Source organism: Zonotrichia albicollis, chromosome 5 (assembly GCF_047830755.1).
Source record: "Zonotrichia albicollis isolate bZonAlb1 chromosome 5, bZonAlb1.hap1, whole genome shotgun sequence".
Lineage (NCBI taxonomy): Eukaryota > Metazoa > Chordata > Aves > Passeriformes > Passerellidae > Zonotrichia > Zonotrichia albicollis.
Window position 1 is genome coordinate 29,912,177 of NC_133823.1, and position 24,079 is coordinate 29,936,255.

Sequence of the window (24,079 nt, forward strand, 5' to 3'; positions counted from 1 at the left end):
ACCAGGACATCCAGACTGAGAACTAAACCAAAACCTGGGGTATCTTCTCACCTTGGTATGTTCCAGAACAATTTTGCCTTTGTACTTGGATTTCCATACAGTGAAAAACAGTGCATAAAGAGATAAATAAGAAATAAATCAACATTAAATAGTTTAATTAAACCCCTATAAATTGTGATTTTTATCGCAGTTATACAGAGAATATGGTCACTTTATTTAAGTGTGCACCTAGTATTGCCAAGCATACAGGGAAAAACTAACCTCTAGAATGGGAACTTCTTAATGAAGTGTAATCTCCATAAATATCTATTATTTCTGTGAATAAACATACTTTTTTCCACAGTAATAATATTGTGGGGAGAAAGACTAGCATAAAGACACCTACTCTTCTCCAGGTCTGAAAAAAATTGGGATGACAGCACAGAGGCTGAGTATATAGTATGTAAGACAAAGTGTTGTAAAATAAGTGAACTATCCCTGAGCTAGCTGGAAGGGGACTGGAAACTGCAATTGCACTAACATGATGTGTCCTGTTGCTGTGAATGTATTTTCTCTTCATCTAAAGTCATTTGTTTCTATGATACCCAGAAATACACACAGCATTTCTACACAAGAAATTAACCTGAGAAAGCTGTTAGGTTGCACAAGTACAGGAACATACTGGAGGATGGGATGGAGAGGGGACGAAGGGGAATGTGTGCACTTATAACTAAATTATTGGTACATATGGTAATGTGAGGTACACAGTCATTTTGTATTTTCAAAAATAATTAATATCATATTTTTTATATACAGCTAAAAAAAGGTGCAAAAAGCACGTGCTACCTATCAGGTACAAACAAAAATATTCACAGATGTCCAAGACTTCTGGTGTATTGAAGAAATATACTTGAGTACTTGAAGCGTTCGTCTTTTCTTTAAAGTGCATCATTGAAACTATGAAAAATACAAAACATTATAAGTTTTCAGATGTTGGTACATTCTGTTTGCCATAACTCCAAGTACTGTTCTCAGAACTCATTATTTATTTCAGTAGCCAAATGGATTTTTAAGAGCTCGGAGTACCAAAGATAGGTACAAGCAGGCAACCTGAGGTACAGCATAGAAAAAGGCTTTTGTATATTAAGAATCAAAGACCTTTATGAATAAGCCTAATTAGTTTGCACCCTGCAAAGAGTAACTAAATGATCTGGAAAATGAGAAATCTTTGAAAATATTTGTTCCATCCATAGCAGGCATTGGAACACAGGCTGAACTTAGCAACATCACTTACAAGCTTCATTTTCATGATCCATAGGAAGCATCCATTATTGAAAAAAATTTAAAAAAAAGCTTCAACATAAATTCCTGAAACAAAATGTTCATTTAAAGGTACATTTAGGAAAAAAAAAAAAACAAAAAAAAACCAAAAAACTAACCCCCACAAAAAACCAAAAAAAACCCCGAAACCAGATACAGTCTTCTTTTAAATTTTTTAACATTTAAGCCTCTCCAGGTTTCTTTCTATCTGAAGTGGGGTTATAAGCCTATGTTGTTAAATAAGGTTTACAAGGGAGATAGCCACCCACTTACCTTTGAAATCCACTGATAGTTTATACAACTCCTTTCCTGCCTCTTTGAGGGATATTATTTTAAATAGATTTCTGTAATCTTAGGATGGTACTTCTACATTATACAAGAATCGTTTGCTCTAGAAAGTGTTATGTCCCTTTTATTAATTAATTAATATAAAACAATTTCTTGATTCTGAGCCACAATTGAGCAACTAGAATTACATGTATTCCTATTGAAAAAATTTGCTTAGCTTTTTACTATAAAAAAAAGAAGAATAAATTACTCCATACCAAAGGGTCCACAAAGCTCTTACATGATGTTAGGTGTTTGTTAGGGGAGGGTGAGGCCAGTTTTGGTTTGGGGTTTTTTATATTATAGCATAATTATATACCAAAAAAAAAAGATCAATTTTAAGTAATGAAATATTAATATACTTATGGAAAAATTTTACCTACATTTTAAATTTTCCACACCCAAGAGGATTTTTGTAGATGGCTGATTTTATCGCATGTCTTATTGAGAGTCAGCATACTAAATGCTATAATTGTTGGTGAAATACTGTTCTTATGGAAATCAAATGTAGTTTTCCCTTGACTATTTTTAACTTTAATAAAAATTAAAATTTACTTGCTTTTAAAACATTTTGAGGATGGAATTTTTGCCTATATTAAATATTACATATATCAAAATCATATATATTAATGTGTCCCGGCAAAGCAGACATTTCTGAATTCTACTTTTGATTTGCTTTTTTAAATTGTATTGCATGAGTTCTGATATTTGCAATACTACTTAGACAAGGAGTAACTTCCAAGGCCTGGGTTATGCTGCACAGCACTATGCTTGATATTCCTTCATGGCACTCAGCTGCTCTCTAAAATTGGGGTGAGTGGAAGGGTCTCTCACTTCTGACTTCTAATTTCTCTAAGCATATAATCTGTTTATCCCTTTCTGACAGAGGGCACATTTTCTCCAGCTCACTTTTGCAGCACCTTTCTGCTTCGGCTCATACCAGACAGTTTAGTATGTGTAAAGGGAGACCCCTAGAATCCTAATTCTCCTAAAAGCCATTTTCTCCTGAAAAATTACACCTGCATGCTGTGCGGCTACTGGCTCCCAAATGTCAATGTTTATCCAGACAGAATAGTGATCTGTCTTAATAAATATTAAAAGCTTTTATTTTTTTTCAGTTCAAAATTATCAGTAAAGGAATAATAGGTCAGAGGGTCAGCGCTGGTTGGTGAGGACTGCCAACACTGAAGGCAGGCCAGGTTTGCAGGACAAGTATTACCTAATTCTCTGGGCAGAGTAAAGCAGGCAGGAGCTGCCACTGAGCACTGTCACTGATAAAGTTGTTATGTACCAGTGTACCCAGGAAGTGAGGGATATGGGCTGTGCTGCTCAATACCAGCAGAAAAGTGACACCTTTGGCTCTCCAAAAGGACCAAAGCCCATGCCCAGAGCAAGTTCTGCTAGGGTGCTGCATGTTTTAGGCAAGGCACAGATCTCTGAGCTCTGCTGGCAGCAGGAACTTCCCCTTGGGAGAAGTAGTTTTAGAGGGATCTAATTGCAATGTACTAGTAACAAGACTAAGTATTTTATAGTCATTTAAGAATGCCCAGTTTCGAGCACAAAGCACACTGCACTCCCCTTCACATTGCACTCATTTACGACAGTTTCCAGATTAATTTCAAAATTAACTAGCTGCCTGCTTGCAAGTAGGTAAGGCAGCTTGCAAGTAGGTAATTTTAAATAGATTTTCAAATAGGGGAATAAATATTTACCTGTGTCATGGCATCACTAATATTTTCTTTATCACTGTCACACCTGGCTGAACTTCACTGGCAGCACCTTATTCCCTAGTGATCAGGAAAACTTTTGGAAAAGGTTACAGCCATCATAAATACTGACATGACTATCATAAATACTCAACCTGAACCCTGATTGTCTCTGAGGGAAAGGCTAATTTTCAGACTCAGGGGTATTTTTCCTCTTATATAAAAAACTGCCCAAAATGAAGAAATTGAATTAACTTCAAAATTCTAGCTCAGTGAGAACACAGAAATCAAAGTTGGCTCATGATTAGAGCAATTTATTAGAAAAGTGTTGGATTAGTCATCCTTTGAAGTTTTGGGCAGCCTTATTGAAACTATGATGCAAAGAGTAATTTACTGAAAGAAAGCTGTATGATCCTGTGCTTCTGTTTAAATATTCATAAGATATTTGACACTACAGGAAAACAGACACTGCTTTCTGATACCCAAACACAGACTTGACAATATAATAGTATCTTCTGACCTTAAACTTTAGAAAAGTGTGCTGATGCAATATTTTGTGTGGAGTTTGGTTAGGCTTTGTTCTTGTTGGGGTTGGGTTTCTTCTTTTTGGCATTTTTTTTTTTAAGGGAAGACAGAATTTCAAGAAAATATTTATTTGCTGACAGTTATTGTAAGTTGGTTTTAGCTTTACTTTTTTTATTTTTTACCTTTCAAACAAGCCAAACTGATGTTATTGCAACAAAAGCAGTATATTGAAAATAGAACAATAATTAAGGATATTTATCTGTACCATAGACTACTAAATTTTTTATCACCTGTCAGGAAGTATTTATCTATAGCTGGAAAAAAATCCTATTAATTTTACAAAGCTAAAAATTAATTCAAACTACAACCTGCTATGAATGGCAGCAACACTATAATACTAATTCCTTATCACACAAGTTCCAGAGAGCATTAAATGCAAGGGGTTTTTTCCCTACAGGATAATATCAACTTTTTAATAAATTTTATACACAACCTATGCATAGGAAATGTATTACCAAAAATACATTAATAAAGTACTTAACAGAAAGTAAGTTAATAAAACCCCAAACCATCCCATTTAGTGTCCAGGTTGAATTTCTTTGATATACTAATATCAAAGTAAAAAATAAAATCTGGAAGCAAGTAATCCAAAACTCTGCTGCAGAAACAAAGCAGTCCTAGAGCTGGTAGCAGCTGGGATTTCTATGTGCTTGCTCCTATGACTCAAAAGCAGAGCTAAGTGCTTAAAGAACACATTTTATACCTGTTCTAGTCCTCTAGCAGCAAGAAATTGTAGCAGCAGAACAGTGCTTAGTATTTCCTCCTTCCCATCCCTTCAAAGCTGAAATATGTTTGTGTTTAGTTTGAGGAGTTTGAGGGAAGATTTTTGGTTTAGTATGGTTTTTTAGTATTAATTTTTGTTTAATTTTGGTATTAATCTGTGTTTAAAACCTGCTCTGATCTTTGTAATAGGATCTCACTTGTTACAATCACTTTTAATATTTGCGGGTGAGAAAGAAAGCAATTGGATGATATCATGCCCTAATGAGAATGTTTGCTGTCATGAAGATTAATAGGGAAAATGGATTATACCACCAACTGTTGCTGCATTGGATCTGAAATCTTGACTGTGTGAATAAAATAATAATTACTGATGATGGAGTGTATGACAAGAGTGTAAATACGTTTTTTGGACAGTTCCTTAGTAATAGAAATTCTAATTTTATAGTATATTAATATTTTTTGATTAAGCACTAAGATATCAACATAGCTAAGTAGTATAGTCATTTATGAGATTATACTTTTGGTAGAAACAAATAGAAAAGCTAAATTAATACTATAACTTTATAGAGACAGTACAATCACTTTGATCTGTGGCTTCCTTCTGAAGAAAAAATGAATTTTCTAACTTTAATAACTGGTATCAGCAACTCCCTGCACAAAGAGAAGGGAGGATAGATCATATTTTTTCCATTTGTGCCACTGCAAGATTTGGCAGTCACCCTTTTGTGCAGTTATTGCACTGTTTGTGCAAAGATAAGTAATGATTAAGTGGTTATTAACTGTTTTGATTAACTGCTTAATTTCTTTCTACTAAACAAACAAGGAGGCCTCAAACAGGAGTACAGAATGGACCTTAAGGACAAAAATCATAACACAGATATAATAGCATGTTATGAAAATATTTTGTAGAAGCTTTTTTAAAAGTTATTTTTTAATCTCTGGAGCTTGAGACAAAGCCTGGGAGAGCTTATAAATTTAATAAAAAATAAAAAATCTAGACACTATTTTCTTAGATATTCCTGAAACAGGGCAAATGTTGCACTTTTTTCTTTTCTCAGCTGAATGCAAGTGTGCTACCAGCCCACAGTAATTCCTCAAGAGCAGTGCAAACCATGGTCATGGGATGAAATGATGAGCTACAGAAGTTGTGCCAGTAATCACGTCAGCCACTTGTCCTAAACAGATGAGAATAAATTTCTGTCACTTGCAAGTGCAGTCTCTTTTATCCTGTATTTTTCTTAATGACATTTTTTCTCCTACTTTTCCCTGGCTGACACACTGAATTTTAAAACCATATGCCTTTTGAAAATCCCATAGCAGCCTTTTTGTTTTGCTTCTTCCCCATAGTACAGGTCTTATAAATTCAGGGAGGTTACTTAATTTATTTTTACTATTGATGGTTGGCTTTTTTCCTAAAAAATCCATGATACTTTTCCTGACATCATAGTTAAAGGGATATTAAGAATTAAGTAAGAAGGTACTACTTGTAGAAAGACTAAATTGCCAACACTGGTTTTATGTGTAAGATTAAAGCTCTACAGACAACAGTTATTTGCTAGCAGTAAATTACACTACTATATACACAGTATGTATATAAAGTGTGAGGAAAATGGCAGAATGAATACTACTCTGTCACATAATGAAGAATAAAATGAGCTCTAAGTTACACAGAGGATGGAATAGTGTGGTAGCTGGTGACAGCCACAGACCATTTTTATAACATATCTAAATATAATTAGACATAGTTCTTTTATTATCAAAAGTGAACTATTTCACTAAGAAACAGGCTCTGAAAGATGTAATTTATTTCCAGATGCAAAGACAATGAAATACCTATTTCTCTGGAAACTTGAAAGGATTTTCTATGACATAGATCAGGGTCCTGTCTAGTCAATTTTTAACAGCTTTAAATTCAGTATTAAACTCAAAATTTTATTCTATCATTGATCAGAACCTCTATCTCTAAACTGTGAAGGGTATTTAAATGATTAAAAAGATTTTGTTATAGTAAACAAAAGAAAATAAAATTCTAGCACCTTCTTTCCAAAAGGAGATACAAGAAGCTTTACAGCAAATGTTTTGTTATTTGGCACTAGTTTGCTCTTTGTCTTTTTTCTTTTAATAAAACAAAGATTTTTCCTAAAACCCTGAGCTGAGATGAACTACAGGAGTGATTCACACTGTTATTAGTAAAAATTTTGCTTTTTTTGGATATGAGTAAAAATCTTTATATTCTCCAATAATCTGGCCTTGGGCTTGCTTTTCTTCTTTTTTACTGAAGTTCTGAGCACAGTGAAAAATTAAACATTGGGAATTTATCCCATTGCACATTGTGAAGATTGATGAAACTCTATCCACCTTGAATGACATACTGAATACATGGAACTGTGAAAGTGGGAGCTATGAAGTGAAACAGCAAAGTTATTTGTGATTTATAAGCTCCCAAAGGCTTTACATCAAAACAACGGGAAGGGTTTTCATCTGGTCTAGAATGAATTCTCCTTCTTAGCAAACACGTAAAACCCCCTTAAGAATGGAAGTTGATTTAAAGGATCTAATCTTCCTGCAGGTGAAAGCACACCCCTATTGCTACTTATTCTAAATGAGAACCCTCAGTTTTATTCCTAGCACCAAGAATTTCCTGTCTCCTGCAGGATTTATTGCCCTCCAACCTGAGTTTTCAGCAAACAGTTCTCTTCCTCAAAAGATGAGATCAGCGGCCTTAAACTTTAAAGGTGTAATCTTCATAATGTTGAAATTTTAGGTTGTATTATGGAAAATTACATGAACTGTAATGAAAGTTGTCATGAGCTGAGCTGGTACCACAACAGGTTTATGCAGCTACTCAAAAAGCTTTTCTGTATGTAAAGTAGAAAATTCACCCATTAGTCACCTAGCCATCTATAAGCCCTCATATATCTAACTGTAACCTTTCTTCCTTCTAGCATAAATTGTGTGTATTGAACACAGGTAACCCCAGAGCACAAACACAGCAATGTTCCATCACAGTGAAATGAGACAGTGGCAGTAAAGCAGCACCACCCTGACCAGCACAGAGGTTTTCACAAAACCAATGGGGGGAGAGGCTCCTTCACTCTCCCTCCCTGCTGGGTGCCCACAAAGGCCAGTCCCACCCTGACACACTGCAAGTTGCTGCAGTACCCCCAGCCCACACTGCCCAGCTCTATGGCTGCACTGCCTTCCTGGCAGAGCTGGGGGGCTGCCTGATGCACCCTGAGGCACAACCACCTGTCCCAGGCCGTGCTTTAACCACACCAACAGGTAAGGACATATTTGGAAGGAAGATATATATAAGCGCAACAACAAATACATCCATGTAAGCATATGGAGTAAGGCATATGAAGATGCATCCATGCAAATAAACATAATCTTTTACTACAGCTTTCTGGAACTCCTTCCAGCTCCCTTTCTTCCTTGGGCTGAGAATGACTTCAAAATAATAGATATGTGGTTGTAACATTTCATCAACTACCCAGAAACCTTTGTCCTATTTAATTTAAGGCACTGGTTTGGGGTTTTGTTAATTTGTTTTGTTTTGTTTTTGCTGGGATTTTTTTGTTTTGTTTTGTTTTTTACTACTTCTGCAATCATCTGAACTTTGAGAAGGCCATTCACATGGTGCTACTGGAACTTGGGAGAAGTCACAGAAAGTTAGTTAACCTGGCAGCTCAATGCTGCATACTCAGTCTGAAGGCTGATTTGAGAGAGATTTCAGGGAAAGCCTGAGGCTGTTTACGTCTCCAGGGTGCTGACAAGCCAAGACTGCTTGGAACATTTGAGCAGAGTCCTGGCACTCCGAAAGGAGGTCATCTCCACAATTTGAAAGCTGGCAGTTATGGCATCTGAAAGCTGGCAGCTTTCTGGTATGGCATATCCAAGAGCAAATATTATTTGACATAGGTAAAAGATAGCTCTATGACACTACTTTTATTTTTTCACTGATAGGAATAGTGCGTTTTCTTTTCTCCCTGTCTGAAGATTTTTGGCCAAGTTTTGCATTATGTCTTAACTTAGAGAACTGAACTCTATTTTACAGAAATCTCCCCTGCTGAAAATTTAGACCAGTTCATTCAGACACCACAGCCCCTAGGCCTCTATCATCTGCTCCAGTGTAATTGGAGCATTTATTTCATGTCACTGTGTTTCCATTAGATATGGGAATCACTGAAATCTATGAAAATAAAAGGTCAAAAGGTCAAGAGTTTTTTCTCTCAGTTTCTATAAGCAGAATGGTTACATAATTTTCTACTGTTCTGCTTGATTTATGGAGATATATAACAGGCAAAGATGACCAAGAAAATTCAGTCTCATGGAAGACCTCACCTTATCTTTCTGAATATTTCCCCCTCTTATCCAGAGATGGAAAGTGAAGCTGTCCACACACATGTGAGGCAAGAGAATATTCAAAATATATAATTCTGGATTTTTGTCATTTTTTTCTGGAGGAAACCAAACCTTTATCAGACAAAAACCTGACTTTCTTAATATAGCCCAAACAGACAAGTATTCTAAAACAACCCTCCAAATTACCATTTAACAGGTACTTCTTCACCCACAAAAGTTTCAGGAAACTGCATGGTGAATAAATAAATTATCACATTGCTGCTTTCAGTAAGAAATAGTTAAAATAACAGACATATAAAGGCTTTCTGTGAAAATGATGGGAAGGGAGAAATGAATAGAAAATTTCAGCCTTGGCCACAGAAGTTTGTAACTGAAGGTATTTCAGTGCAGGCGCTCAGAGCAGCAGCAAACCTCTTTGCAGGTAAAACATTTTGAAAACCAGGATTAAGCACTTCTGAGATTTTGAAAACATGACCACTTTTATATTGTTGCTGAGTAATTGAAACAGACAACTGATGCAAATTCCTTATCATGATGTTTCACAAACTTCTGACATTACTTTACTGCAATAACAACTGTTAATTAAATTCACTCAACTAGAACATATTCTGGTAATCACTGACTTAATTTACTGAGAATTTCACATTTTAAATTATTAAAGATGAAAGGTACAAAAGAGAACCATTTATCAAACCTGCTGCACTTTTCACAGTATAAATTCTATAGATTTTTTATAAAGAAGCAATCTAAATCAACATGTCCACTATGACATGATTGTGTTTCTTTGCCAATGTCAGAGCTATTATTCATGCCAAAGAAGATCCTACTAACTCTTCTTTTTAGTGTCATAAATAAAGGCAGTCATTTGTCAATAGTCTCATCCTCCCCAAGAACATCTTTTATGTAAAGGGTTTTATTTTGATTTTCTTTTCCTATTGTGAAGATGTCACACTTGCCTATGGACATTTTATCTCTTTATTCTTGCTATACATGAAAACTCATAATATTCAGGATGCTAAGTTCCCAGTGTTCACATTATATTCCACTACTTGGAGTCAACAGGACCTATAAAGCTCAAATACATCATATTAACTGTGTATTGCACCATCACCATAAGGGCAGGAAAAAAAAATGTAATTTCCACTGGTCTGGGGTAAAATTTGAAGCAAACTTTACCCCAGTTTAATGCAGCTGACAGCACAATGTCGTGCATAGTGACCTGGCCGTGTGGTGTTAACTGATAATGTCACATCCCCTGCATGTCAGAGACCATTTTCTGAAAATAGTTGGAAGATATTGGACTAAGGCTCCTAGAGAAGGAAAAAACCCCAAAACCACAGCCCCAGTAATTTATCCAGAGCTGTCCTGATGAAGCAAGAGACACCTCCTAGCAGCTGTCACCTCCCAGAGGTCTGCCTTGAGAGCAGACACATCAGAGCCCAAGGGAAGGAACACAGACAGTTTTCCCAAACTCTGGTTTATGCAGTAAAGAAAAAGCAAACCCTGGATTGTTAGACATGACAGCGATGTCCACCTGCGGACTATCAACATGTCAAATTACACAAGCATTTATGTTGATGACCACAAGAAAACAGGAGGCTCTGAAAATCTGTTCCAGCTATTAGTCTTTGATTTACTCAATCACATAGCTAATCCATGTAGCAGCTAACCTAATAAATTAAAGAATTATACAAGACTAATTTTAAGGAATAATAAAATAGCTTCATAGCTTATCAGTGTTGCATTACATTGTTTATCATGACAAGGAACTACTTTTAAAACCACATCATGGCAGTGTGATCAGAATCAGGAGCTCAACAATGCAGCACTGCAGTGAAGATAAAATCCAAGGCATTCTTAGAAACTATATATTTTGTATTTCCATTTTAAGCTATCTTAACTGTATAAAGAACTGTAGGAAAACACTATTGCTTCCTTTTTGCCTGCTTCCCAACAGTTATTGTATTGAACAATGTAGATAATCCACATCTAATGAGTATTTCATTCTCTCTGCTTCAGATCAGCCAGAGCACAGTGAGCTTCCCTGAGACTGATTAGTGTTCATGCAGAACATCATAGAGAGCAAAGTGTAAGCAATTACTTTCCTCTATAACAATGCAACTACCTCTAACACATATATTCAGTGGAGAGAGGAAAAATAACCCTGGATACTGCTAACACTTTGTGGTTATGCTTCTGCAGTCATTGTTATGGTTATGCTTAAATGGAGATTCAATTCTGCAAATGCATTTTGCTGCTTGTCATGGAATTTATCATACATCAAAAATAAACTACTCTAAAAGGAGCCTAGTATAACTAAATTTCAAGTTTTCTGAGAGCCATTGTTTGCCTTCTCTCATTAAATGCTACTGAAAATTGTTCAATAAATTATAACAAAATAACAAAGGAGATCATTGCTTTTAATAATCAAGTTTCTGTATTGCTTATCTGTGGAAATGACTAAAGAATACATTAAATATAAAGAATAAAGTAAAACCTCTAAGTCATGAACAGACCATATTCCTATTTTGTCTAAAGATATCTTATTCCCCTAGCACTTAAGTGAGGCAATGTGTCCATATGTCACAGGTTGTGTTCAATGACAGCAATGCTCTGGGGTTCAGGCAAGTAGCTTGTTGTGGGGAATATCCTTCCTGTGACACTCTGCTGACATACTCATTCTAAACCCTTTCTGGAGGGATCCTTAATATGAATTCTTATTGCCAGAATTACTTCAAAAACATTGATAATGGGGGCAAAAAAGGAGAGGGGAGAGAAGGGGAAGTGAGAGGGTAATGAAAAGATAAAAAGGACATGGTGTTAATCCTACTGAAAGCAAACTCGGGATTCTATTTACTGGGTCTTCAGAATGACAAGAATAATTCTAGTTCAGCAGAAATCCCTATAATAGAAGGTCAGGATGCTAACAGACCTCTCTGAGTAAAAGCACAGTCCAAGGAGGTTAGTTACTGGTGATTAAAGAAACGCAGTCTTCACTGCTGTGTGGAAGTTGATTTACAGGCTATAAGTGAGAACAAGAACATATCCAATAAATTTGAAATGTTCAGGTACAAAGACAATACAAAATTGATAACAAGAAAACATGCTAGACCCACAGTCCTTATGACATTGAGAACCAGGAAAGAATTATTTCAGCATTATTCTCTGAAGTTGAGGATGCAACACCTGACCAGTGCCAGTACTTGAACATCCACATGGAGCCACCTATTCTTCAGTAAAAGAAGAATGTCACTTTTTGATTTCCTTCTTCCTATATGTTATATATGATTTCTGAAATTGCAGAATTCCAAAAAACCACCTCTGCATGAGTCACATGTCTAACACAAGGCAACAGGTATCACAGCACCAATTTACAGTAAAGGGAAATGCAACAACAGACATGCAACAAGGAAAGACCAGGGATAATTGCAGGGGAAGAAATTTGTGGACAATGGTGAAGAGGGATTAAAACATGGTTGTAATGCAGGAAGTGGTCAGAGAGTACAATGCATGGGGTAACTTAGAGGGCAAAATCTTCTGTTGTCCTTAAGAAAAAACCCCAAACTGAATAAAACCCACAACCTCAATAGAGATACTTGGTTTGAGTTTTCACTCATTTAAGTTATGTCCTTTTACATCTGGAACTTGAGTGAAAATATAAGACAGTTCTGGGAAGGAAACAATTTCCTGTAGTCACTGATGCAGAATCCAAGTTCTGAGTTCTGCTACACCAATTATGATGTTACCCAAACAAATGCATAAAAAAGCAGATATTATATTAATGTACTGTTTAATTAGTAGAATGTCTTAAAACTACAAATTTTGACCCTTTATTAATGAAGTGTATTATTGTTAAACTACACTGCATTTCTGATAATTAGACGTTAAAATTTCTTAGGCTCTTCACCCAAGAAAAAAACCCCACCATACACAGAGAAGTAAACAACTCCTATGCGTCAGCTAAATCTCTAGCAGTCTGATTATCTCCTATCTCTTCGTTTTCAAAGCCATATTAACATCAACATAGCCTCAAAAATTATGTCTGAATCATCAGATTTCCCTTCTCAATTTTAAGTATTTTCACCAAAAAATAAATGGTCTATTTACATACAGATTGGCCAAAACCTATGTTACATAAATGCAAAAAATATTTTATATTTTGCATTAGATTCTTAAAATTAATTTTAATTATTCTGACCCAGTGTTGATCCTTATTTTTCATCTGATTCCATTTCAAAATATTTTTTCATTTTCATGCTATAAGCAACTTGAGTGTTTCCTAATTTTAGTGCCTTCTGAATTCATGGTTGGCTTAAAAAATACTTTATTTGTTTTCTTCTTCCCCAAAGATATGAAATGCATAGAAATATTACAGTATATGAATATGAAGAACTTCTGTTGAAGGAAAAAAGATTACTTCACAGTTTGCATTCTTTAGCCACCTATTTTTCATTGGGTTTTTTTTGGTCAAAACTGATAATAAATAACAAAATTAATAAGATACCCATGGACATTGGTGTTATTTTATAATAACAGAACTGACTCCTATAACATAAAAAAGCAACTAATAAAGTGTCACTTAAAGCAGACAAATATAAGCCAAAGGCTAAGCCTAGAAACAGCATACTAGTAATATAATAATATATTGTTCCCATCAGGCTTCGTTACAGTTCCTGGATTTATTTAATTCTATTCATGCCTAGCACAGCTCTCAGAAAGAGCTATTAGTGTATATCACCTAGCTTGTCACAAAAAGAAATGCAAGTCATCCATTTCAATCTAAAAGTAAACTGGGAAAAAAAAGAACCTAAATCACCTTTACCTTCTATTTCCATGTGTTCATTCTTTGTTACTGGTAAAGTTTCTGTGACATCCATAAAATGATAATGTATAGCAAAACTGAAGCCTTGGGAATGACCATAATGCCTCTTGAGATATAAGCTGTGATTTCTGCCCCAAATACAAGGAGGGAGAATGCAAGTTCAGGAAAACAAAAAGTTTGAAAACAGGAAACAATTTCTACAGTTTGAACATTTAAAATACATGTCTGGATTGGTTTCTTTTCTTTTTAAGGGTCTCAACATGTTGGAATTTTAAAATGCCACAGCAAAGAAGGACTTAAGTCCAAGCCATTGTTTCTTCCATTCATGAGACAGGAGAAGGGAAGTTTCTCAGTGGCTGTCACTATAGGGAATTCAAATTTCGTTGGTTTCTTTGGCTTGTTGGGTTTTCTTCTGTGCACCCTGCCCCTACACCCCTAAAAAGAAAAGAATAATTCTACCCCTTTAGTGCAAAATGTTGTGCAACAAACTCAAGCTGGAACTTTATCTTCACAGACTAAATAAACAGGCATTAATTTCAAGCATCATATTAAAGAATATAATAAAAATGCCATTGCACTCTTCTCCCTTCTTTTTTAGAGTACTTTGACTCAACTGATTAAATGTATCTAGAGTAAAACTGAGTGAAAACAACACATGAATACATCCTTTTAAAAATAAAAACTAGAGGGAAAAGAAGCTGTGTACAAGAGATTTTTCCCCTACTGAATTACAGAAAAAATTAAAATGTATGTTTTCAACAAAGCTTGTCTTTAAAGTACCTTTGTACTTTAAAATTATTATTCTGGGACCATAGTTTAGTTTATAAATGAAAAAAATCTATTAGCACATTCAAATTTGAACATAACCCTAATTTAATTTTGTTGATTGCAACTGCCTTCAGTCTCAAACCTGGGTAGCAGAAAACAGATAAATTCCAAAACCAAAATTTTACTGACTGCACAGCATAACTGAGGACTGATTTGGTCAGCTTTCATTGCAGCTAAAAATTTGAGAGATACGACCAGGCATTTCAGATACCACATTCTGATCACTGGTGTATTTAGATGTTCTTTATCATAGTAATGAGAGAAAAAATGGAGGGTTTTTTTTTTTTTTTTTAATCTACTTGCACGCTTCTCCTGTCTTTCTTATTTTCAAAAACAAAGTACTCCATTATCAGTTTTTCAAAGTGACAAATTTTTAATCAATTGTGCTAATGTTCTTCATTACGTGTAAATTTTCAACATGCAAGTCTTTGTAAACCTGTCAGCATATTTTACAACTGATCAGAAGTAATTTATTCTAAATCACTTCAGAAAAATCAAGTATAAGAACACTTAAATGAGAACTATCCACAAATACATTATAATCCTCTTAAATAGTCAGCAGCTTAGTGCTGCAAAATAGTCACTTAGGAGGGATTCAGCTGATTAAAAGATAACTGCACCAGACTAGAGAATCCTAAACCTCACTTTAAGAAAATTACTGTCACTGAACTTACTTAGATGGGATGGATTGCTTCTGGCTTGGATCTCACTCTCACAACTGCTTATAGAGATTTACATGACAAGCCCAATCTAGGTACCTGAATTTCACATGCACGAGCTTAGGCAAAAGGAAACATATCACTAGATTTCAGTTATTCATTTTAATCATAGCACATTTAGGAAATGCAAAAAAAAAAAGCTTCAGCTAGGTGTCTCATCTTTTATTAATTGCCTCTAGATTCTCTAGGCAAATCACCCAGATCCTCTATAAATCTCTCTTCTCTTGATAAAGTGGAATCAAAGCCTTAAGTAATCTGAAACTATTTGCTCATAGGGCCTTCAGAAATGGAAAACTTCCGGAGTAACCTAATCAGAACTTGCCACTTTTCAATTATACTAAATAATTGCCTGTGTTTTCAACTCTGCAACTACAAGCCCCTTAAGCCTTTTTTAAATTTTTACCCTTATTATTTGAAATCAAGTAGTATTTCCTGCATTTTGTGTTTTATATTCACTCAGTTTCAATAGTTAACAGATAGCTGCAATTTTTTTCCTGAACCATATCAGCAAGCAAAGCCCCAGACCCCAGAAGTACTAAGAAATTTCAACCATAAGAAGACATCCTGAAGGAGCAGTTCCACTATCTGGCTGGGAGCAACAACCTTTTTGAAATATGAGGCCTCAGAAATCTCTCCTGTTTCCTGAATATAATCCATTTTAGTATTTGAAGGTATTAGTCATGATATTATAATTTATTTCACTTTTTTTTATATTCCCTTTCCCTTGTGCTCTGGAAATAGCAGTTTCCAGTAAAAATAACAGGTGTACAAAGAGTTTCATTTTCTGCTGTTGATTATTCTCTAGTTAGAGGCATTTAATTTTTGCTCTGGGAAATGTAGCATTTTTTTTTTTATTATCTGAGTGAAACGAGGAGGAAGAACATCTAGATTTCAGCTTGGATTTCAGTCCTAGATCTGGTTTCCACCAAGTATTTACAGTATTTCACTTATTTTTATCTATGTCTCTCTCTCCTTTCACTCACAACTGAAGAAACATTTTGGTCTATAGAAGACAAGTTTTACTGGGGTAAAACTGAAACTTCCTCTCAGCCAAAAGTCTTCCACCTTTGCCCATCAGTTTTCATTTAACTGAGACCTTTTACTTTACTAACTGTAGCCTAAGGCAACAATGAATCATTTTCAAACAGTTCAGTGAACAAAAGATAAGTACAAATATCACCAGAATCAATAGCTGGGGGATTTTATCATTGTGCTATCATTATGACCACAACTTAGTTTTAACATTATCTAAAAACGAGTTTAATGGCTTAAAAGCACCAGAAAAATCAAACAGAGTATATAAACAAACAAACAAAAATAATTACTATTTTTCCCCTATAAAAGGCAAATAATAAAAAAGAAGAAATCACACCAGAAAAGTTCAGACCTTCAGCTGGAATGTGGCAATCATATGAGACATTGAAACCTGTAGCTGAACCAGTGTCTGCAGTTTTGAGATGTAAACAGTCAAAACATACAAAAATTAGTTCCTTACATACTCAATATTTGATCGAAAGCATTTTGTTTGAATTACTTATTTCTCCATTTACCTCTGTATTTGATGCTGAGACTTCAAGAATTCCATGATAATCCTTTTCTTTCTAACGAAATTCCAGAGACAAAAACTTTTTATTATTCTGTTAACTCTGCCTTGTGCTGCACCCTTGCACCTCAATACTGACCTATAGAAGCATCTTGTCTAGAGATAAGAGTAACTGGGTCTGCATCCTCAGTGAATAAAAACTGATGGTCATTCCAAAATTTTAATTTATATTATTAACTAAACAGATCTCAACTAGAAGCTGTATTTGCTTGAAATAAATGTCCTTTTGCAGAAATTATTACAAGAAAATGCTTAAATTTTCTCTGGTTAAGATATTTGCAAAATAAACAGCATAAGTGATCAAGGTACACTGTCAACTTACATTTTCAGTAATACAATTAAATTCTTTGTTGGTGATTCAAAGTGCATTGAAGTTGTTATTCATTGTTTAGAATAATCTTCATAGTGAATTATAGCACTCCTATCCCCACTTGAATAAATACTTCTTTTGTTGCAATGCCAACTTCAGAAAACAGATTTGTATGAAACAAAGGATTCAAGGCAATTAGGGAACAAAGAAAGACCTGTAATTCTCATGTAAACAAAACCTGGCTATGAGAACAATTTATTGACTACACTCCTTGCATGGGAAAAAGAATGATGGTTGTTAACTCAAGCAAGGCTAATATTCAATATAGAGATAAACCAATCTTTGGCAAATTCCTTACAGACATACTGATCTGACTGTAACCATTAACAAAAAAACGTTACTTAAATTTAAGGAAAAGTGCTCCACAAGAGGTTGCTCCAAATTAAATTCAATTCAAAATTACAATAATAGAAATAACTGAAAAGAAACATAAAACACAAGCTGATTAAGTAAAGTTAATATGAAACAAAATTAGGAAGATCGTGGGAGTTAAAGTGCTACATTGTTTAATAGTTTAAGAAAGTGAAATTCTGAATGTTTTAATATGCAGGAACCACTTGAATGATAGTTTGTGCTATCTCCTGTATTCTTCCCTTCCCTGTGTTACATGAAAGAGAACCAGCTCCCAAATGGTTCACTAAAATTCAACCAACCCTTCCACAGGTAGGAAAACACACTGCTTTATCTTCCATTCTAGAGTGCTGCAGCACCAATATGGCTAGGTCCTTACTATTCCCCTGTTCCAGATATGTTTCCTTCCACCAGCTGTGATTTAAATAGCTGTGAGAAGGTGAAGTAAAAGGGCTTCATTTAAGTGGCAAGGGCGGGGAGCTGTAATACAACTTTAAGCTGCCTATTACTTTGTCTCACAATGATTTTCAAAGAGGAAATTAGTTACCTGTAGTTTTTCAGTATCTGGTGATTCACAACAAATTTGGTTTTCCATCTTTTTCCCATTTTCCTCCTAGGTTTCTTTCTGCAGTTTGGAAGCCAGACTAATCTCTTACAATAATTTGTTTACTTTTCTGTAATAGCTGATAAATGCCCATATTAAAAACTGAACTGGACCCTTGACCACGGTAGCTTTTTCTTTTTTTCTTTAACATTATTAGAACAGATTATAAACTCCAGTGGCCTAGAGCTGGGAGGAAGAGAGCCATCAAGATATAGTGGGTAGTAAGTAGGGAGGTGCAAATGTGTAGGAAATGGCATTTTTTCTTCATTCACAAAGGCTGCAGTGGGAGGGGCTGACATTTTTGGGGAATAGAGAGGAGATCCTGTAGCTCTGTAGCTGCAGTGGCCCCTCTGTGTGCTGATGGTGGAGGATACAGAGCACAAGGCAGGGCAGGGAGAAAGCCAAAGCTCCCACAACTACTGAGTACTTCTGTATTTATGACCTCTGAGGCACATAAATTCAGTTTCTTATTTTCACTACTATAGAAAGCACACAGAATTAATTTATAAAGCGCCTTCAATGCACTACCTGATTATCTTGTTTGTAAATACCAAGTTTTTGCAACACATGTTAAAAAAGATTTCAGATTTTGTCAACCTTCTATGCAATCTTCTTTCCAAGAAAGTACCGATGATGAAATAGAAAGCTTAAGAAAAATTAAAAGCATTTCTATTAGCAGAATGAAATCCAAAATTCAATTTTATCTTTGAAATTGAAAGCTTAACATTTTTACAGTTGTTTTTTCAGTTCTTAACTATACAATCCCCAAAAATAAGAGCTATCATCAGTTAGTTAGACAAAGAAATGACTAATACCAACAAATCCCATTATCTTCAACTTTCTTCAGAAATCAAAATTGAAAAATAAAGAAGGAATTCTTGCTCTAGAAAAGTTAAAATCTCTCATGGCAAAAAACTTTAAATTTTTTTAATGAAACACTTAATATTTAATTGCTAATGGAAATATTAATTTAATTAACATGATTTTGAAGGTACTAATGAACATTTCACACATCCCAAATGGCAGTTTCAGTTATCACTCATGTGTATCTAGCTAATTTATCTGAATGGAACTAGTCCATTATGTACAGTAAAAACGGTAGGCCTCATAAAAAAAAAAGTGAGAAGAAAGAGTTCTATGCTGGACTGGATCCTAAGAGAGCCTGTGGTTTTGAATTTTTTGGGGTTTTTTCACTTACTTACTGAAAAAGATAAACCAATACTTTCCAGAAATGTCTGTCTATTCACACAGGTCCCTCATGACAAACACTCATTTATTTTACAAGTCATGGCTGAAGAGATGATTGCTGAGGTTGAAAGCTATTGGAATATCAGTGAAGTCTGCTAAATGATCTGTAGAGAAGATTTGAAATTGTCACATGCTTTGCTTTATAGGTCTTTCTAGTTTTGAAAATATCTATTTTTTGATCCTTTCATAGCAGTGCCACACCAGCTCACATGGTTTGTGTGAGCCCTGTGTCCTTTATACCACCCCCAATGATTTTCTTTCTCTTAGCAGGATGCAAGAAGCATCCTGAGGGGAGAAAACCATTATTATTACCTAATTTTGCAAAGCTATTGTTGAGCACTGAGATTTATTAAAGTCATCAATGCAGTCCAGTTTGAGACTGCTAAACCACTGAAGATGCACAAAATTTCTGAATCACTGTATTTTTACATCAGCCAGAAATGATAAATCCTAGTTGTTTCAGAGACCAGGTATCTGACTCCAGCATAATCCCCATTCTGACTTTTTTTTGGTTTCATTTTCTTTCTGATCATTGTAAGGTCTTTGCTACATAGAATTTTTTAAGCACTCCTTGGTCAAAGTATGCCTTCTCTATGAAATATCTGCCAGAAATACAAAAGCCAAGTTCCCACTTATTTTTGAACATTGTCCCTTTCTTAAATACTTATATGTAAGAGAATAAAAATATGCTCAGAGTGTCTAAAGGCCATAATCTCCATTTGACCTCTACACTGATATTTTCTTTCTTAATCCTACTCTCTGAAATTTAAAGTTTATTTCTTACCTTAATTTTTCAAGAAATTATGTTAAAAGTATTTCACTGCAAGAGTAGTTGTGTTTTTGTAGCTATATCTGAAGTAATTTAGGATCATACATTAGAGATTATATGAAACATCTACACAAGAGGCTGGGAGCAGAGTTATGTGCAGGAATATTCTCCACACCTATATTTTTCTAAAAGATTGTATCAATAAGTTTTGCTGCTAAAATAACATTCTATCATCTCTATTAGGAAATTTATTTCAGTATTTTTCTTGGTTTTAAAGAAAATATCACAGTACAACCATACAGAAAAACAGTACAAGAATACAAACATATTTTCCAACAGACAGTAGTATCAGCAATATTACTGATAAAAAATATATTTGTATACCACCACTCTGGAAATTCATACAGTAAAACAAGACACAGTTTTAATTAATTCACCATTTAAAGGCTGCAGAAAATTTGGCTATGTAAGACTGGGAAATAAAAACTAAGCTAAGAACCAGAGAGAATTAACTTTACACTTGAATGTTAATCCATTTTCTCTGATTTTGAAATTAAAATAATTTCTTGGGGTACAAAAATTTCTGACAAGTTTTTTCTAAGAGTACCTTCGGGCAAGTTATCTCAAAAACATTTTGAGTGCTTCTATTATATTATCCACCTGTATTCAGTAAAGGTCCATTAACTCCATCCATATTTTATTACTTTCATTTGTCTTTCCCCCCAGTCCAAAACACTTAAAGGACAAGTTAACATGTGAAAGATACCACTATATTCTGCATTTTTCTTCTTATAAAATACTGGCTTTGTACAGGTTGTCATCAAACATGTAGATACAGTACTTCCATAAAAAACAAATCAAACAAACAAACCAAAACACCCCTTCCTGCCCCCACAAAAAGACCCCAAACCAAAAGCAAAAAAATAATTAAATCATACACAAAAAACACCACCTCAACAACAACAACAAAAAAATCCAAACCAAAACCAAGTAGATTTTTTTTTCATTGAAATAACAAAATTCACCTCTATAGAATTCATAGGGCTTGAAAGACCTTGTTATGATACAGTATACATCTAGATGATATAGTTGTTGTGCTTCATTCATTAAGCAGACAAGAATAGAGCTACATGGCAGACTTCATATTGTTAAACTGAAGCAAACTATTTACTCAATACGACAAAACCTTAATTGAAAATAAAAAGATCTTTAAAAATAAGGATATAGCTTCTACTCTCTTCACAACCCATATTTTATTCTATTTTATTGTTACTCAGTATTTTTTCCTACACAAGCAATTGAAAGGTTTATATCATAAATTTTTATGATTACATGGAGAAGTAGGTAATAGTCCAAGAAGGTAATAATTTTATAAATTGTAGGAAAATGAATGACAAATAGATTACTGGTGCTGCTGCCTTTTAGATAAACCCTCCAATAACATTAATCATTTTAAAGGACTTTTATTCAAATGGTTATGTTCAGAATTCCTCTTCCATAGAGAGCATTCATTGCTCAATGCCAAATCCTGCAGTCTGTTTACTGCTGTTGGACATTTTCCATTTCTTACCTCTATAATTATTGGGCAGCTTGTCTTAATACTGGGGAACTTAGAAGAGAAATCATGTGAATTCAATCAATAAAGACAGAAATTTCCATGATACAGATGATAGATAACATGTAGAAACTTACTTAAAGGTATACTCCCAACATTTGACCATGAAAAGCCTTCTTTGTGAAAATTTGCTGTGTTTTGTGTTCATTTTAGCGTGACTTTCTGGATGAAGAAGTTACAAATCTGTTCTGCCATGATAACATTGAGCCAGCAATTCTGTGACATCCTGTGTGGAGCCATAAATACTTTCCACACATTCAAGTGGCCTATAAGAGTATCATGACTAAAGGGATAATCAGCCATGACGCGTGCTAACATTTCTTCTGAGACATCTTGACACCATACTTAGCCTCCTGATAAGGAGTGGAAGCAGATTTTAACACCTATTTGAAAAAAATTATGTCCTTCTATACTTATGTAGTGGTAAGAATTGCTGTGCCCCTTTAGCCATGTATGATGCTCACCAGACAATATCACAGTCCCCATGATTTGTATGATAGAGAGATATTGCAACAATAGGAGAGACAATTGGGCAGCAATGACTGACAAAGGGTACTTAGGTGGAAAACAGAGAAAGCCACCTCATTTATTAAGTCTCTAAAGCTTGATCCAGGCATTTATTTATTTTTTTAGTCCAAGGAAATCAGCAAATTTCTTTCATCAATGGACCCATATACTTACATCAGGAAATATCAGAATTTTTCTAACAGAGAAATATGGAGAAACAAAGCTATTTCTTCTATATAATAGGTTCCTAACCCTTATACAGCCTCACTTTTACCATGTCCTTATTCCATTTCCCTCCTTTGTCTTCAGAACACTTCTGTACTGAGTTCATCTTTTTGCTATCTAAATTTAATCTGTTTATTCGTCTTTGTTTTCTTATATACCAAAAATGAAAATGTTAGTTTCTTTGTCTCCCTTCTCTTTACTCCATACTCAAATGTGTCCTTAAATTCTGCTTACTGATCCTAAGGTTAAGCTGCTCATACCAATGCATGTAAGTTTACCAACAGTTGTATCCATATATTTGTATCCATACATTTAACAAATGCTTCTCCTGTCTTGCTTTTCTCCTTCTCAGTCTTATCTTTTCTGTTCCTGCTTCAGCATTTTTTACATTTACTGTCTGCATTATCTTATCACTTTGCAAAACTGGGAAGTGTCATTCCTATTCTTTTCTGAGATGGAAATAGCAGGGGGTGGTGATATGTTTATTTGATTGCAATTAGATTCATTACAATTCCATACTAACACTACTGAACCTCATGCTTCTTCTACTTCTGCAAACATAATGAAATAGCAGAAAATCTTCATCTGCTGTCTTCTTCCCCATCCCCCCACAAGACCTGCAAGTGAAATGCCTGTGTGACCCTCCCTTCCAGCACTCAGTTCTCTCTAGTGCAAGGTCTAATTTTGAGGGAATACAGCTATGCAACGTTTTTCATGCTGTCAAAACCAGGCTAAGCTGTGAGAAAACACATAGACTAGAGCAAAACTATGTGGGAAAGACAAAATTTCTGTCACAGCTAAGCTCAGACATTAAAGGAAAATACAAATATGCAAAAGCATACAATTCATCCAAGGATGACTAGAGACTGACCCTTCTGCACATGACCAATGAAATCTTAGACAGCAAAGACACTTGTGATATCACAGGAATTACAAATATATTGATGCTTAGGCAGTAGCTAGCTCAGTCTCATCAGCTGTGCACATTTGCCAAAAACCAAGTGCTTTGTAAGTCTGTTGTTTAGAAACTGCTTGCATTATCTGCTTGCACGCAGTAAAAAAGTATAACAAGTGATCTGGACTGCAAAGGATGTCAAGACCAAGAGTGACCATTATAATTAACCAAACCCCACATCCCTGATGACTTCCGCTCCCTCACAGTGTGCTCTGTTCAGCAAAGCTAATATCAGAGAGAGGCCACCACTACTAACTTGCAGGAAATTGCTGAAAGACCTTTGTTTAGACTTTGTGTTAAAATTCAAAAATATATCATCTTTCCATCTGAATTTTTTGTCTATTCTGTTGACATTGATTGCACTTCCTGCATCTGTGATATGTTGAAACAAAATAAAGGTTGCCATGGTGCCACAGAATCATAGAAAACTCAAGGCTGGAAGAGACTTTTAAGATTAT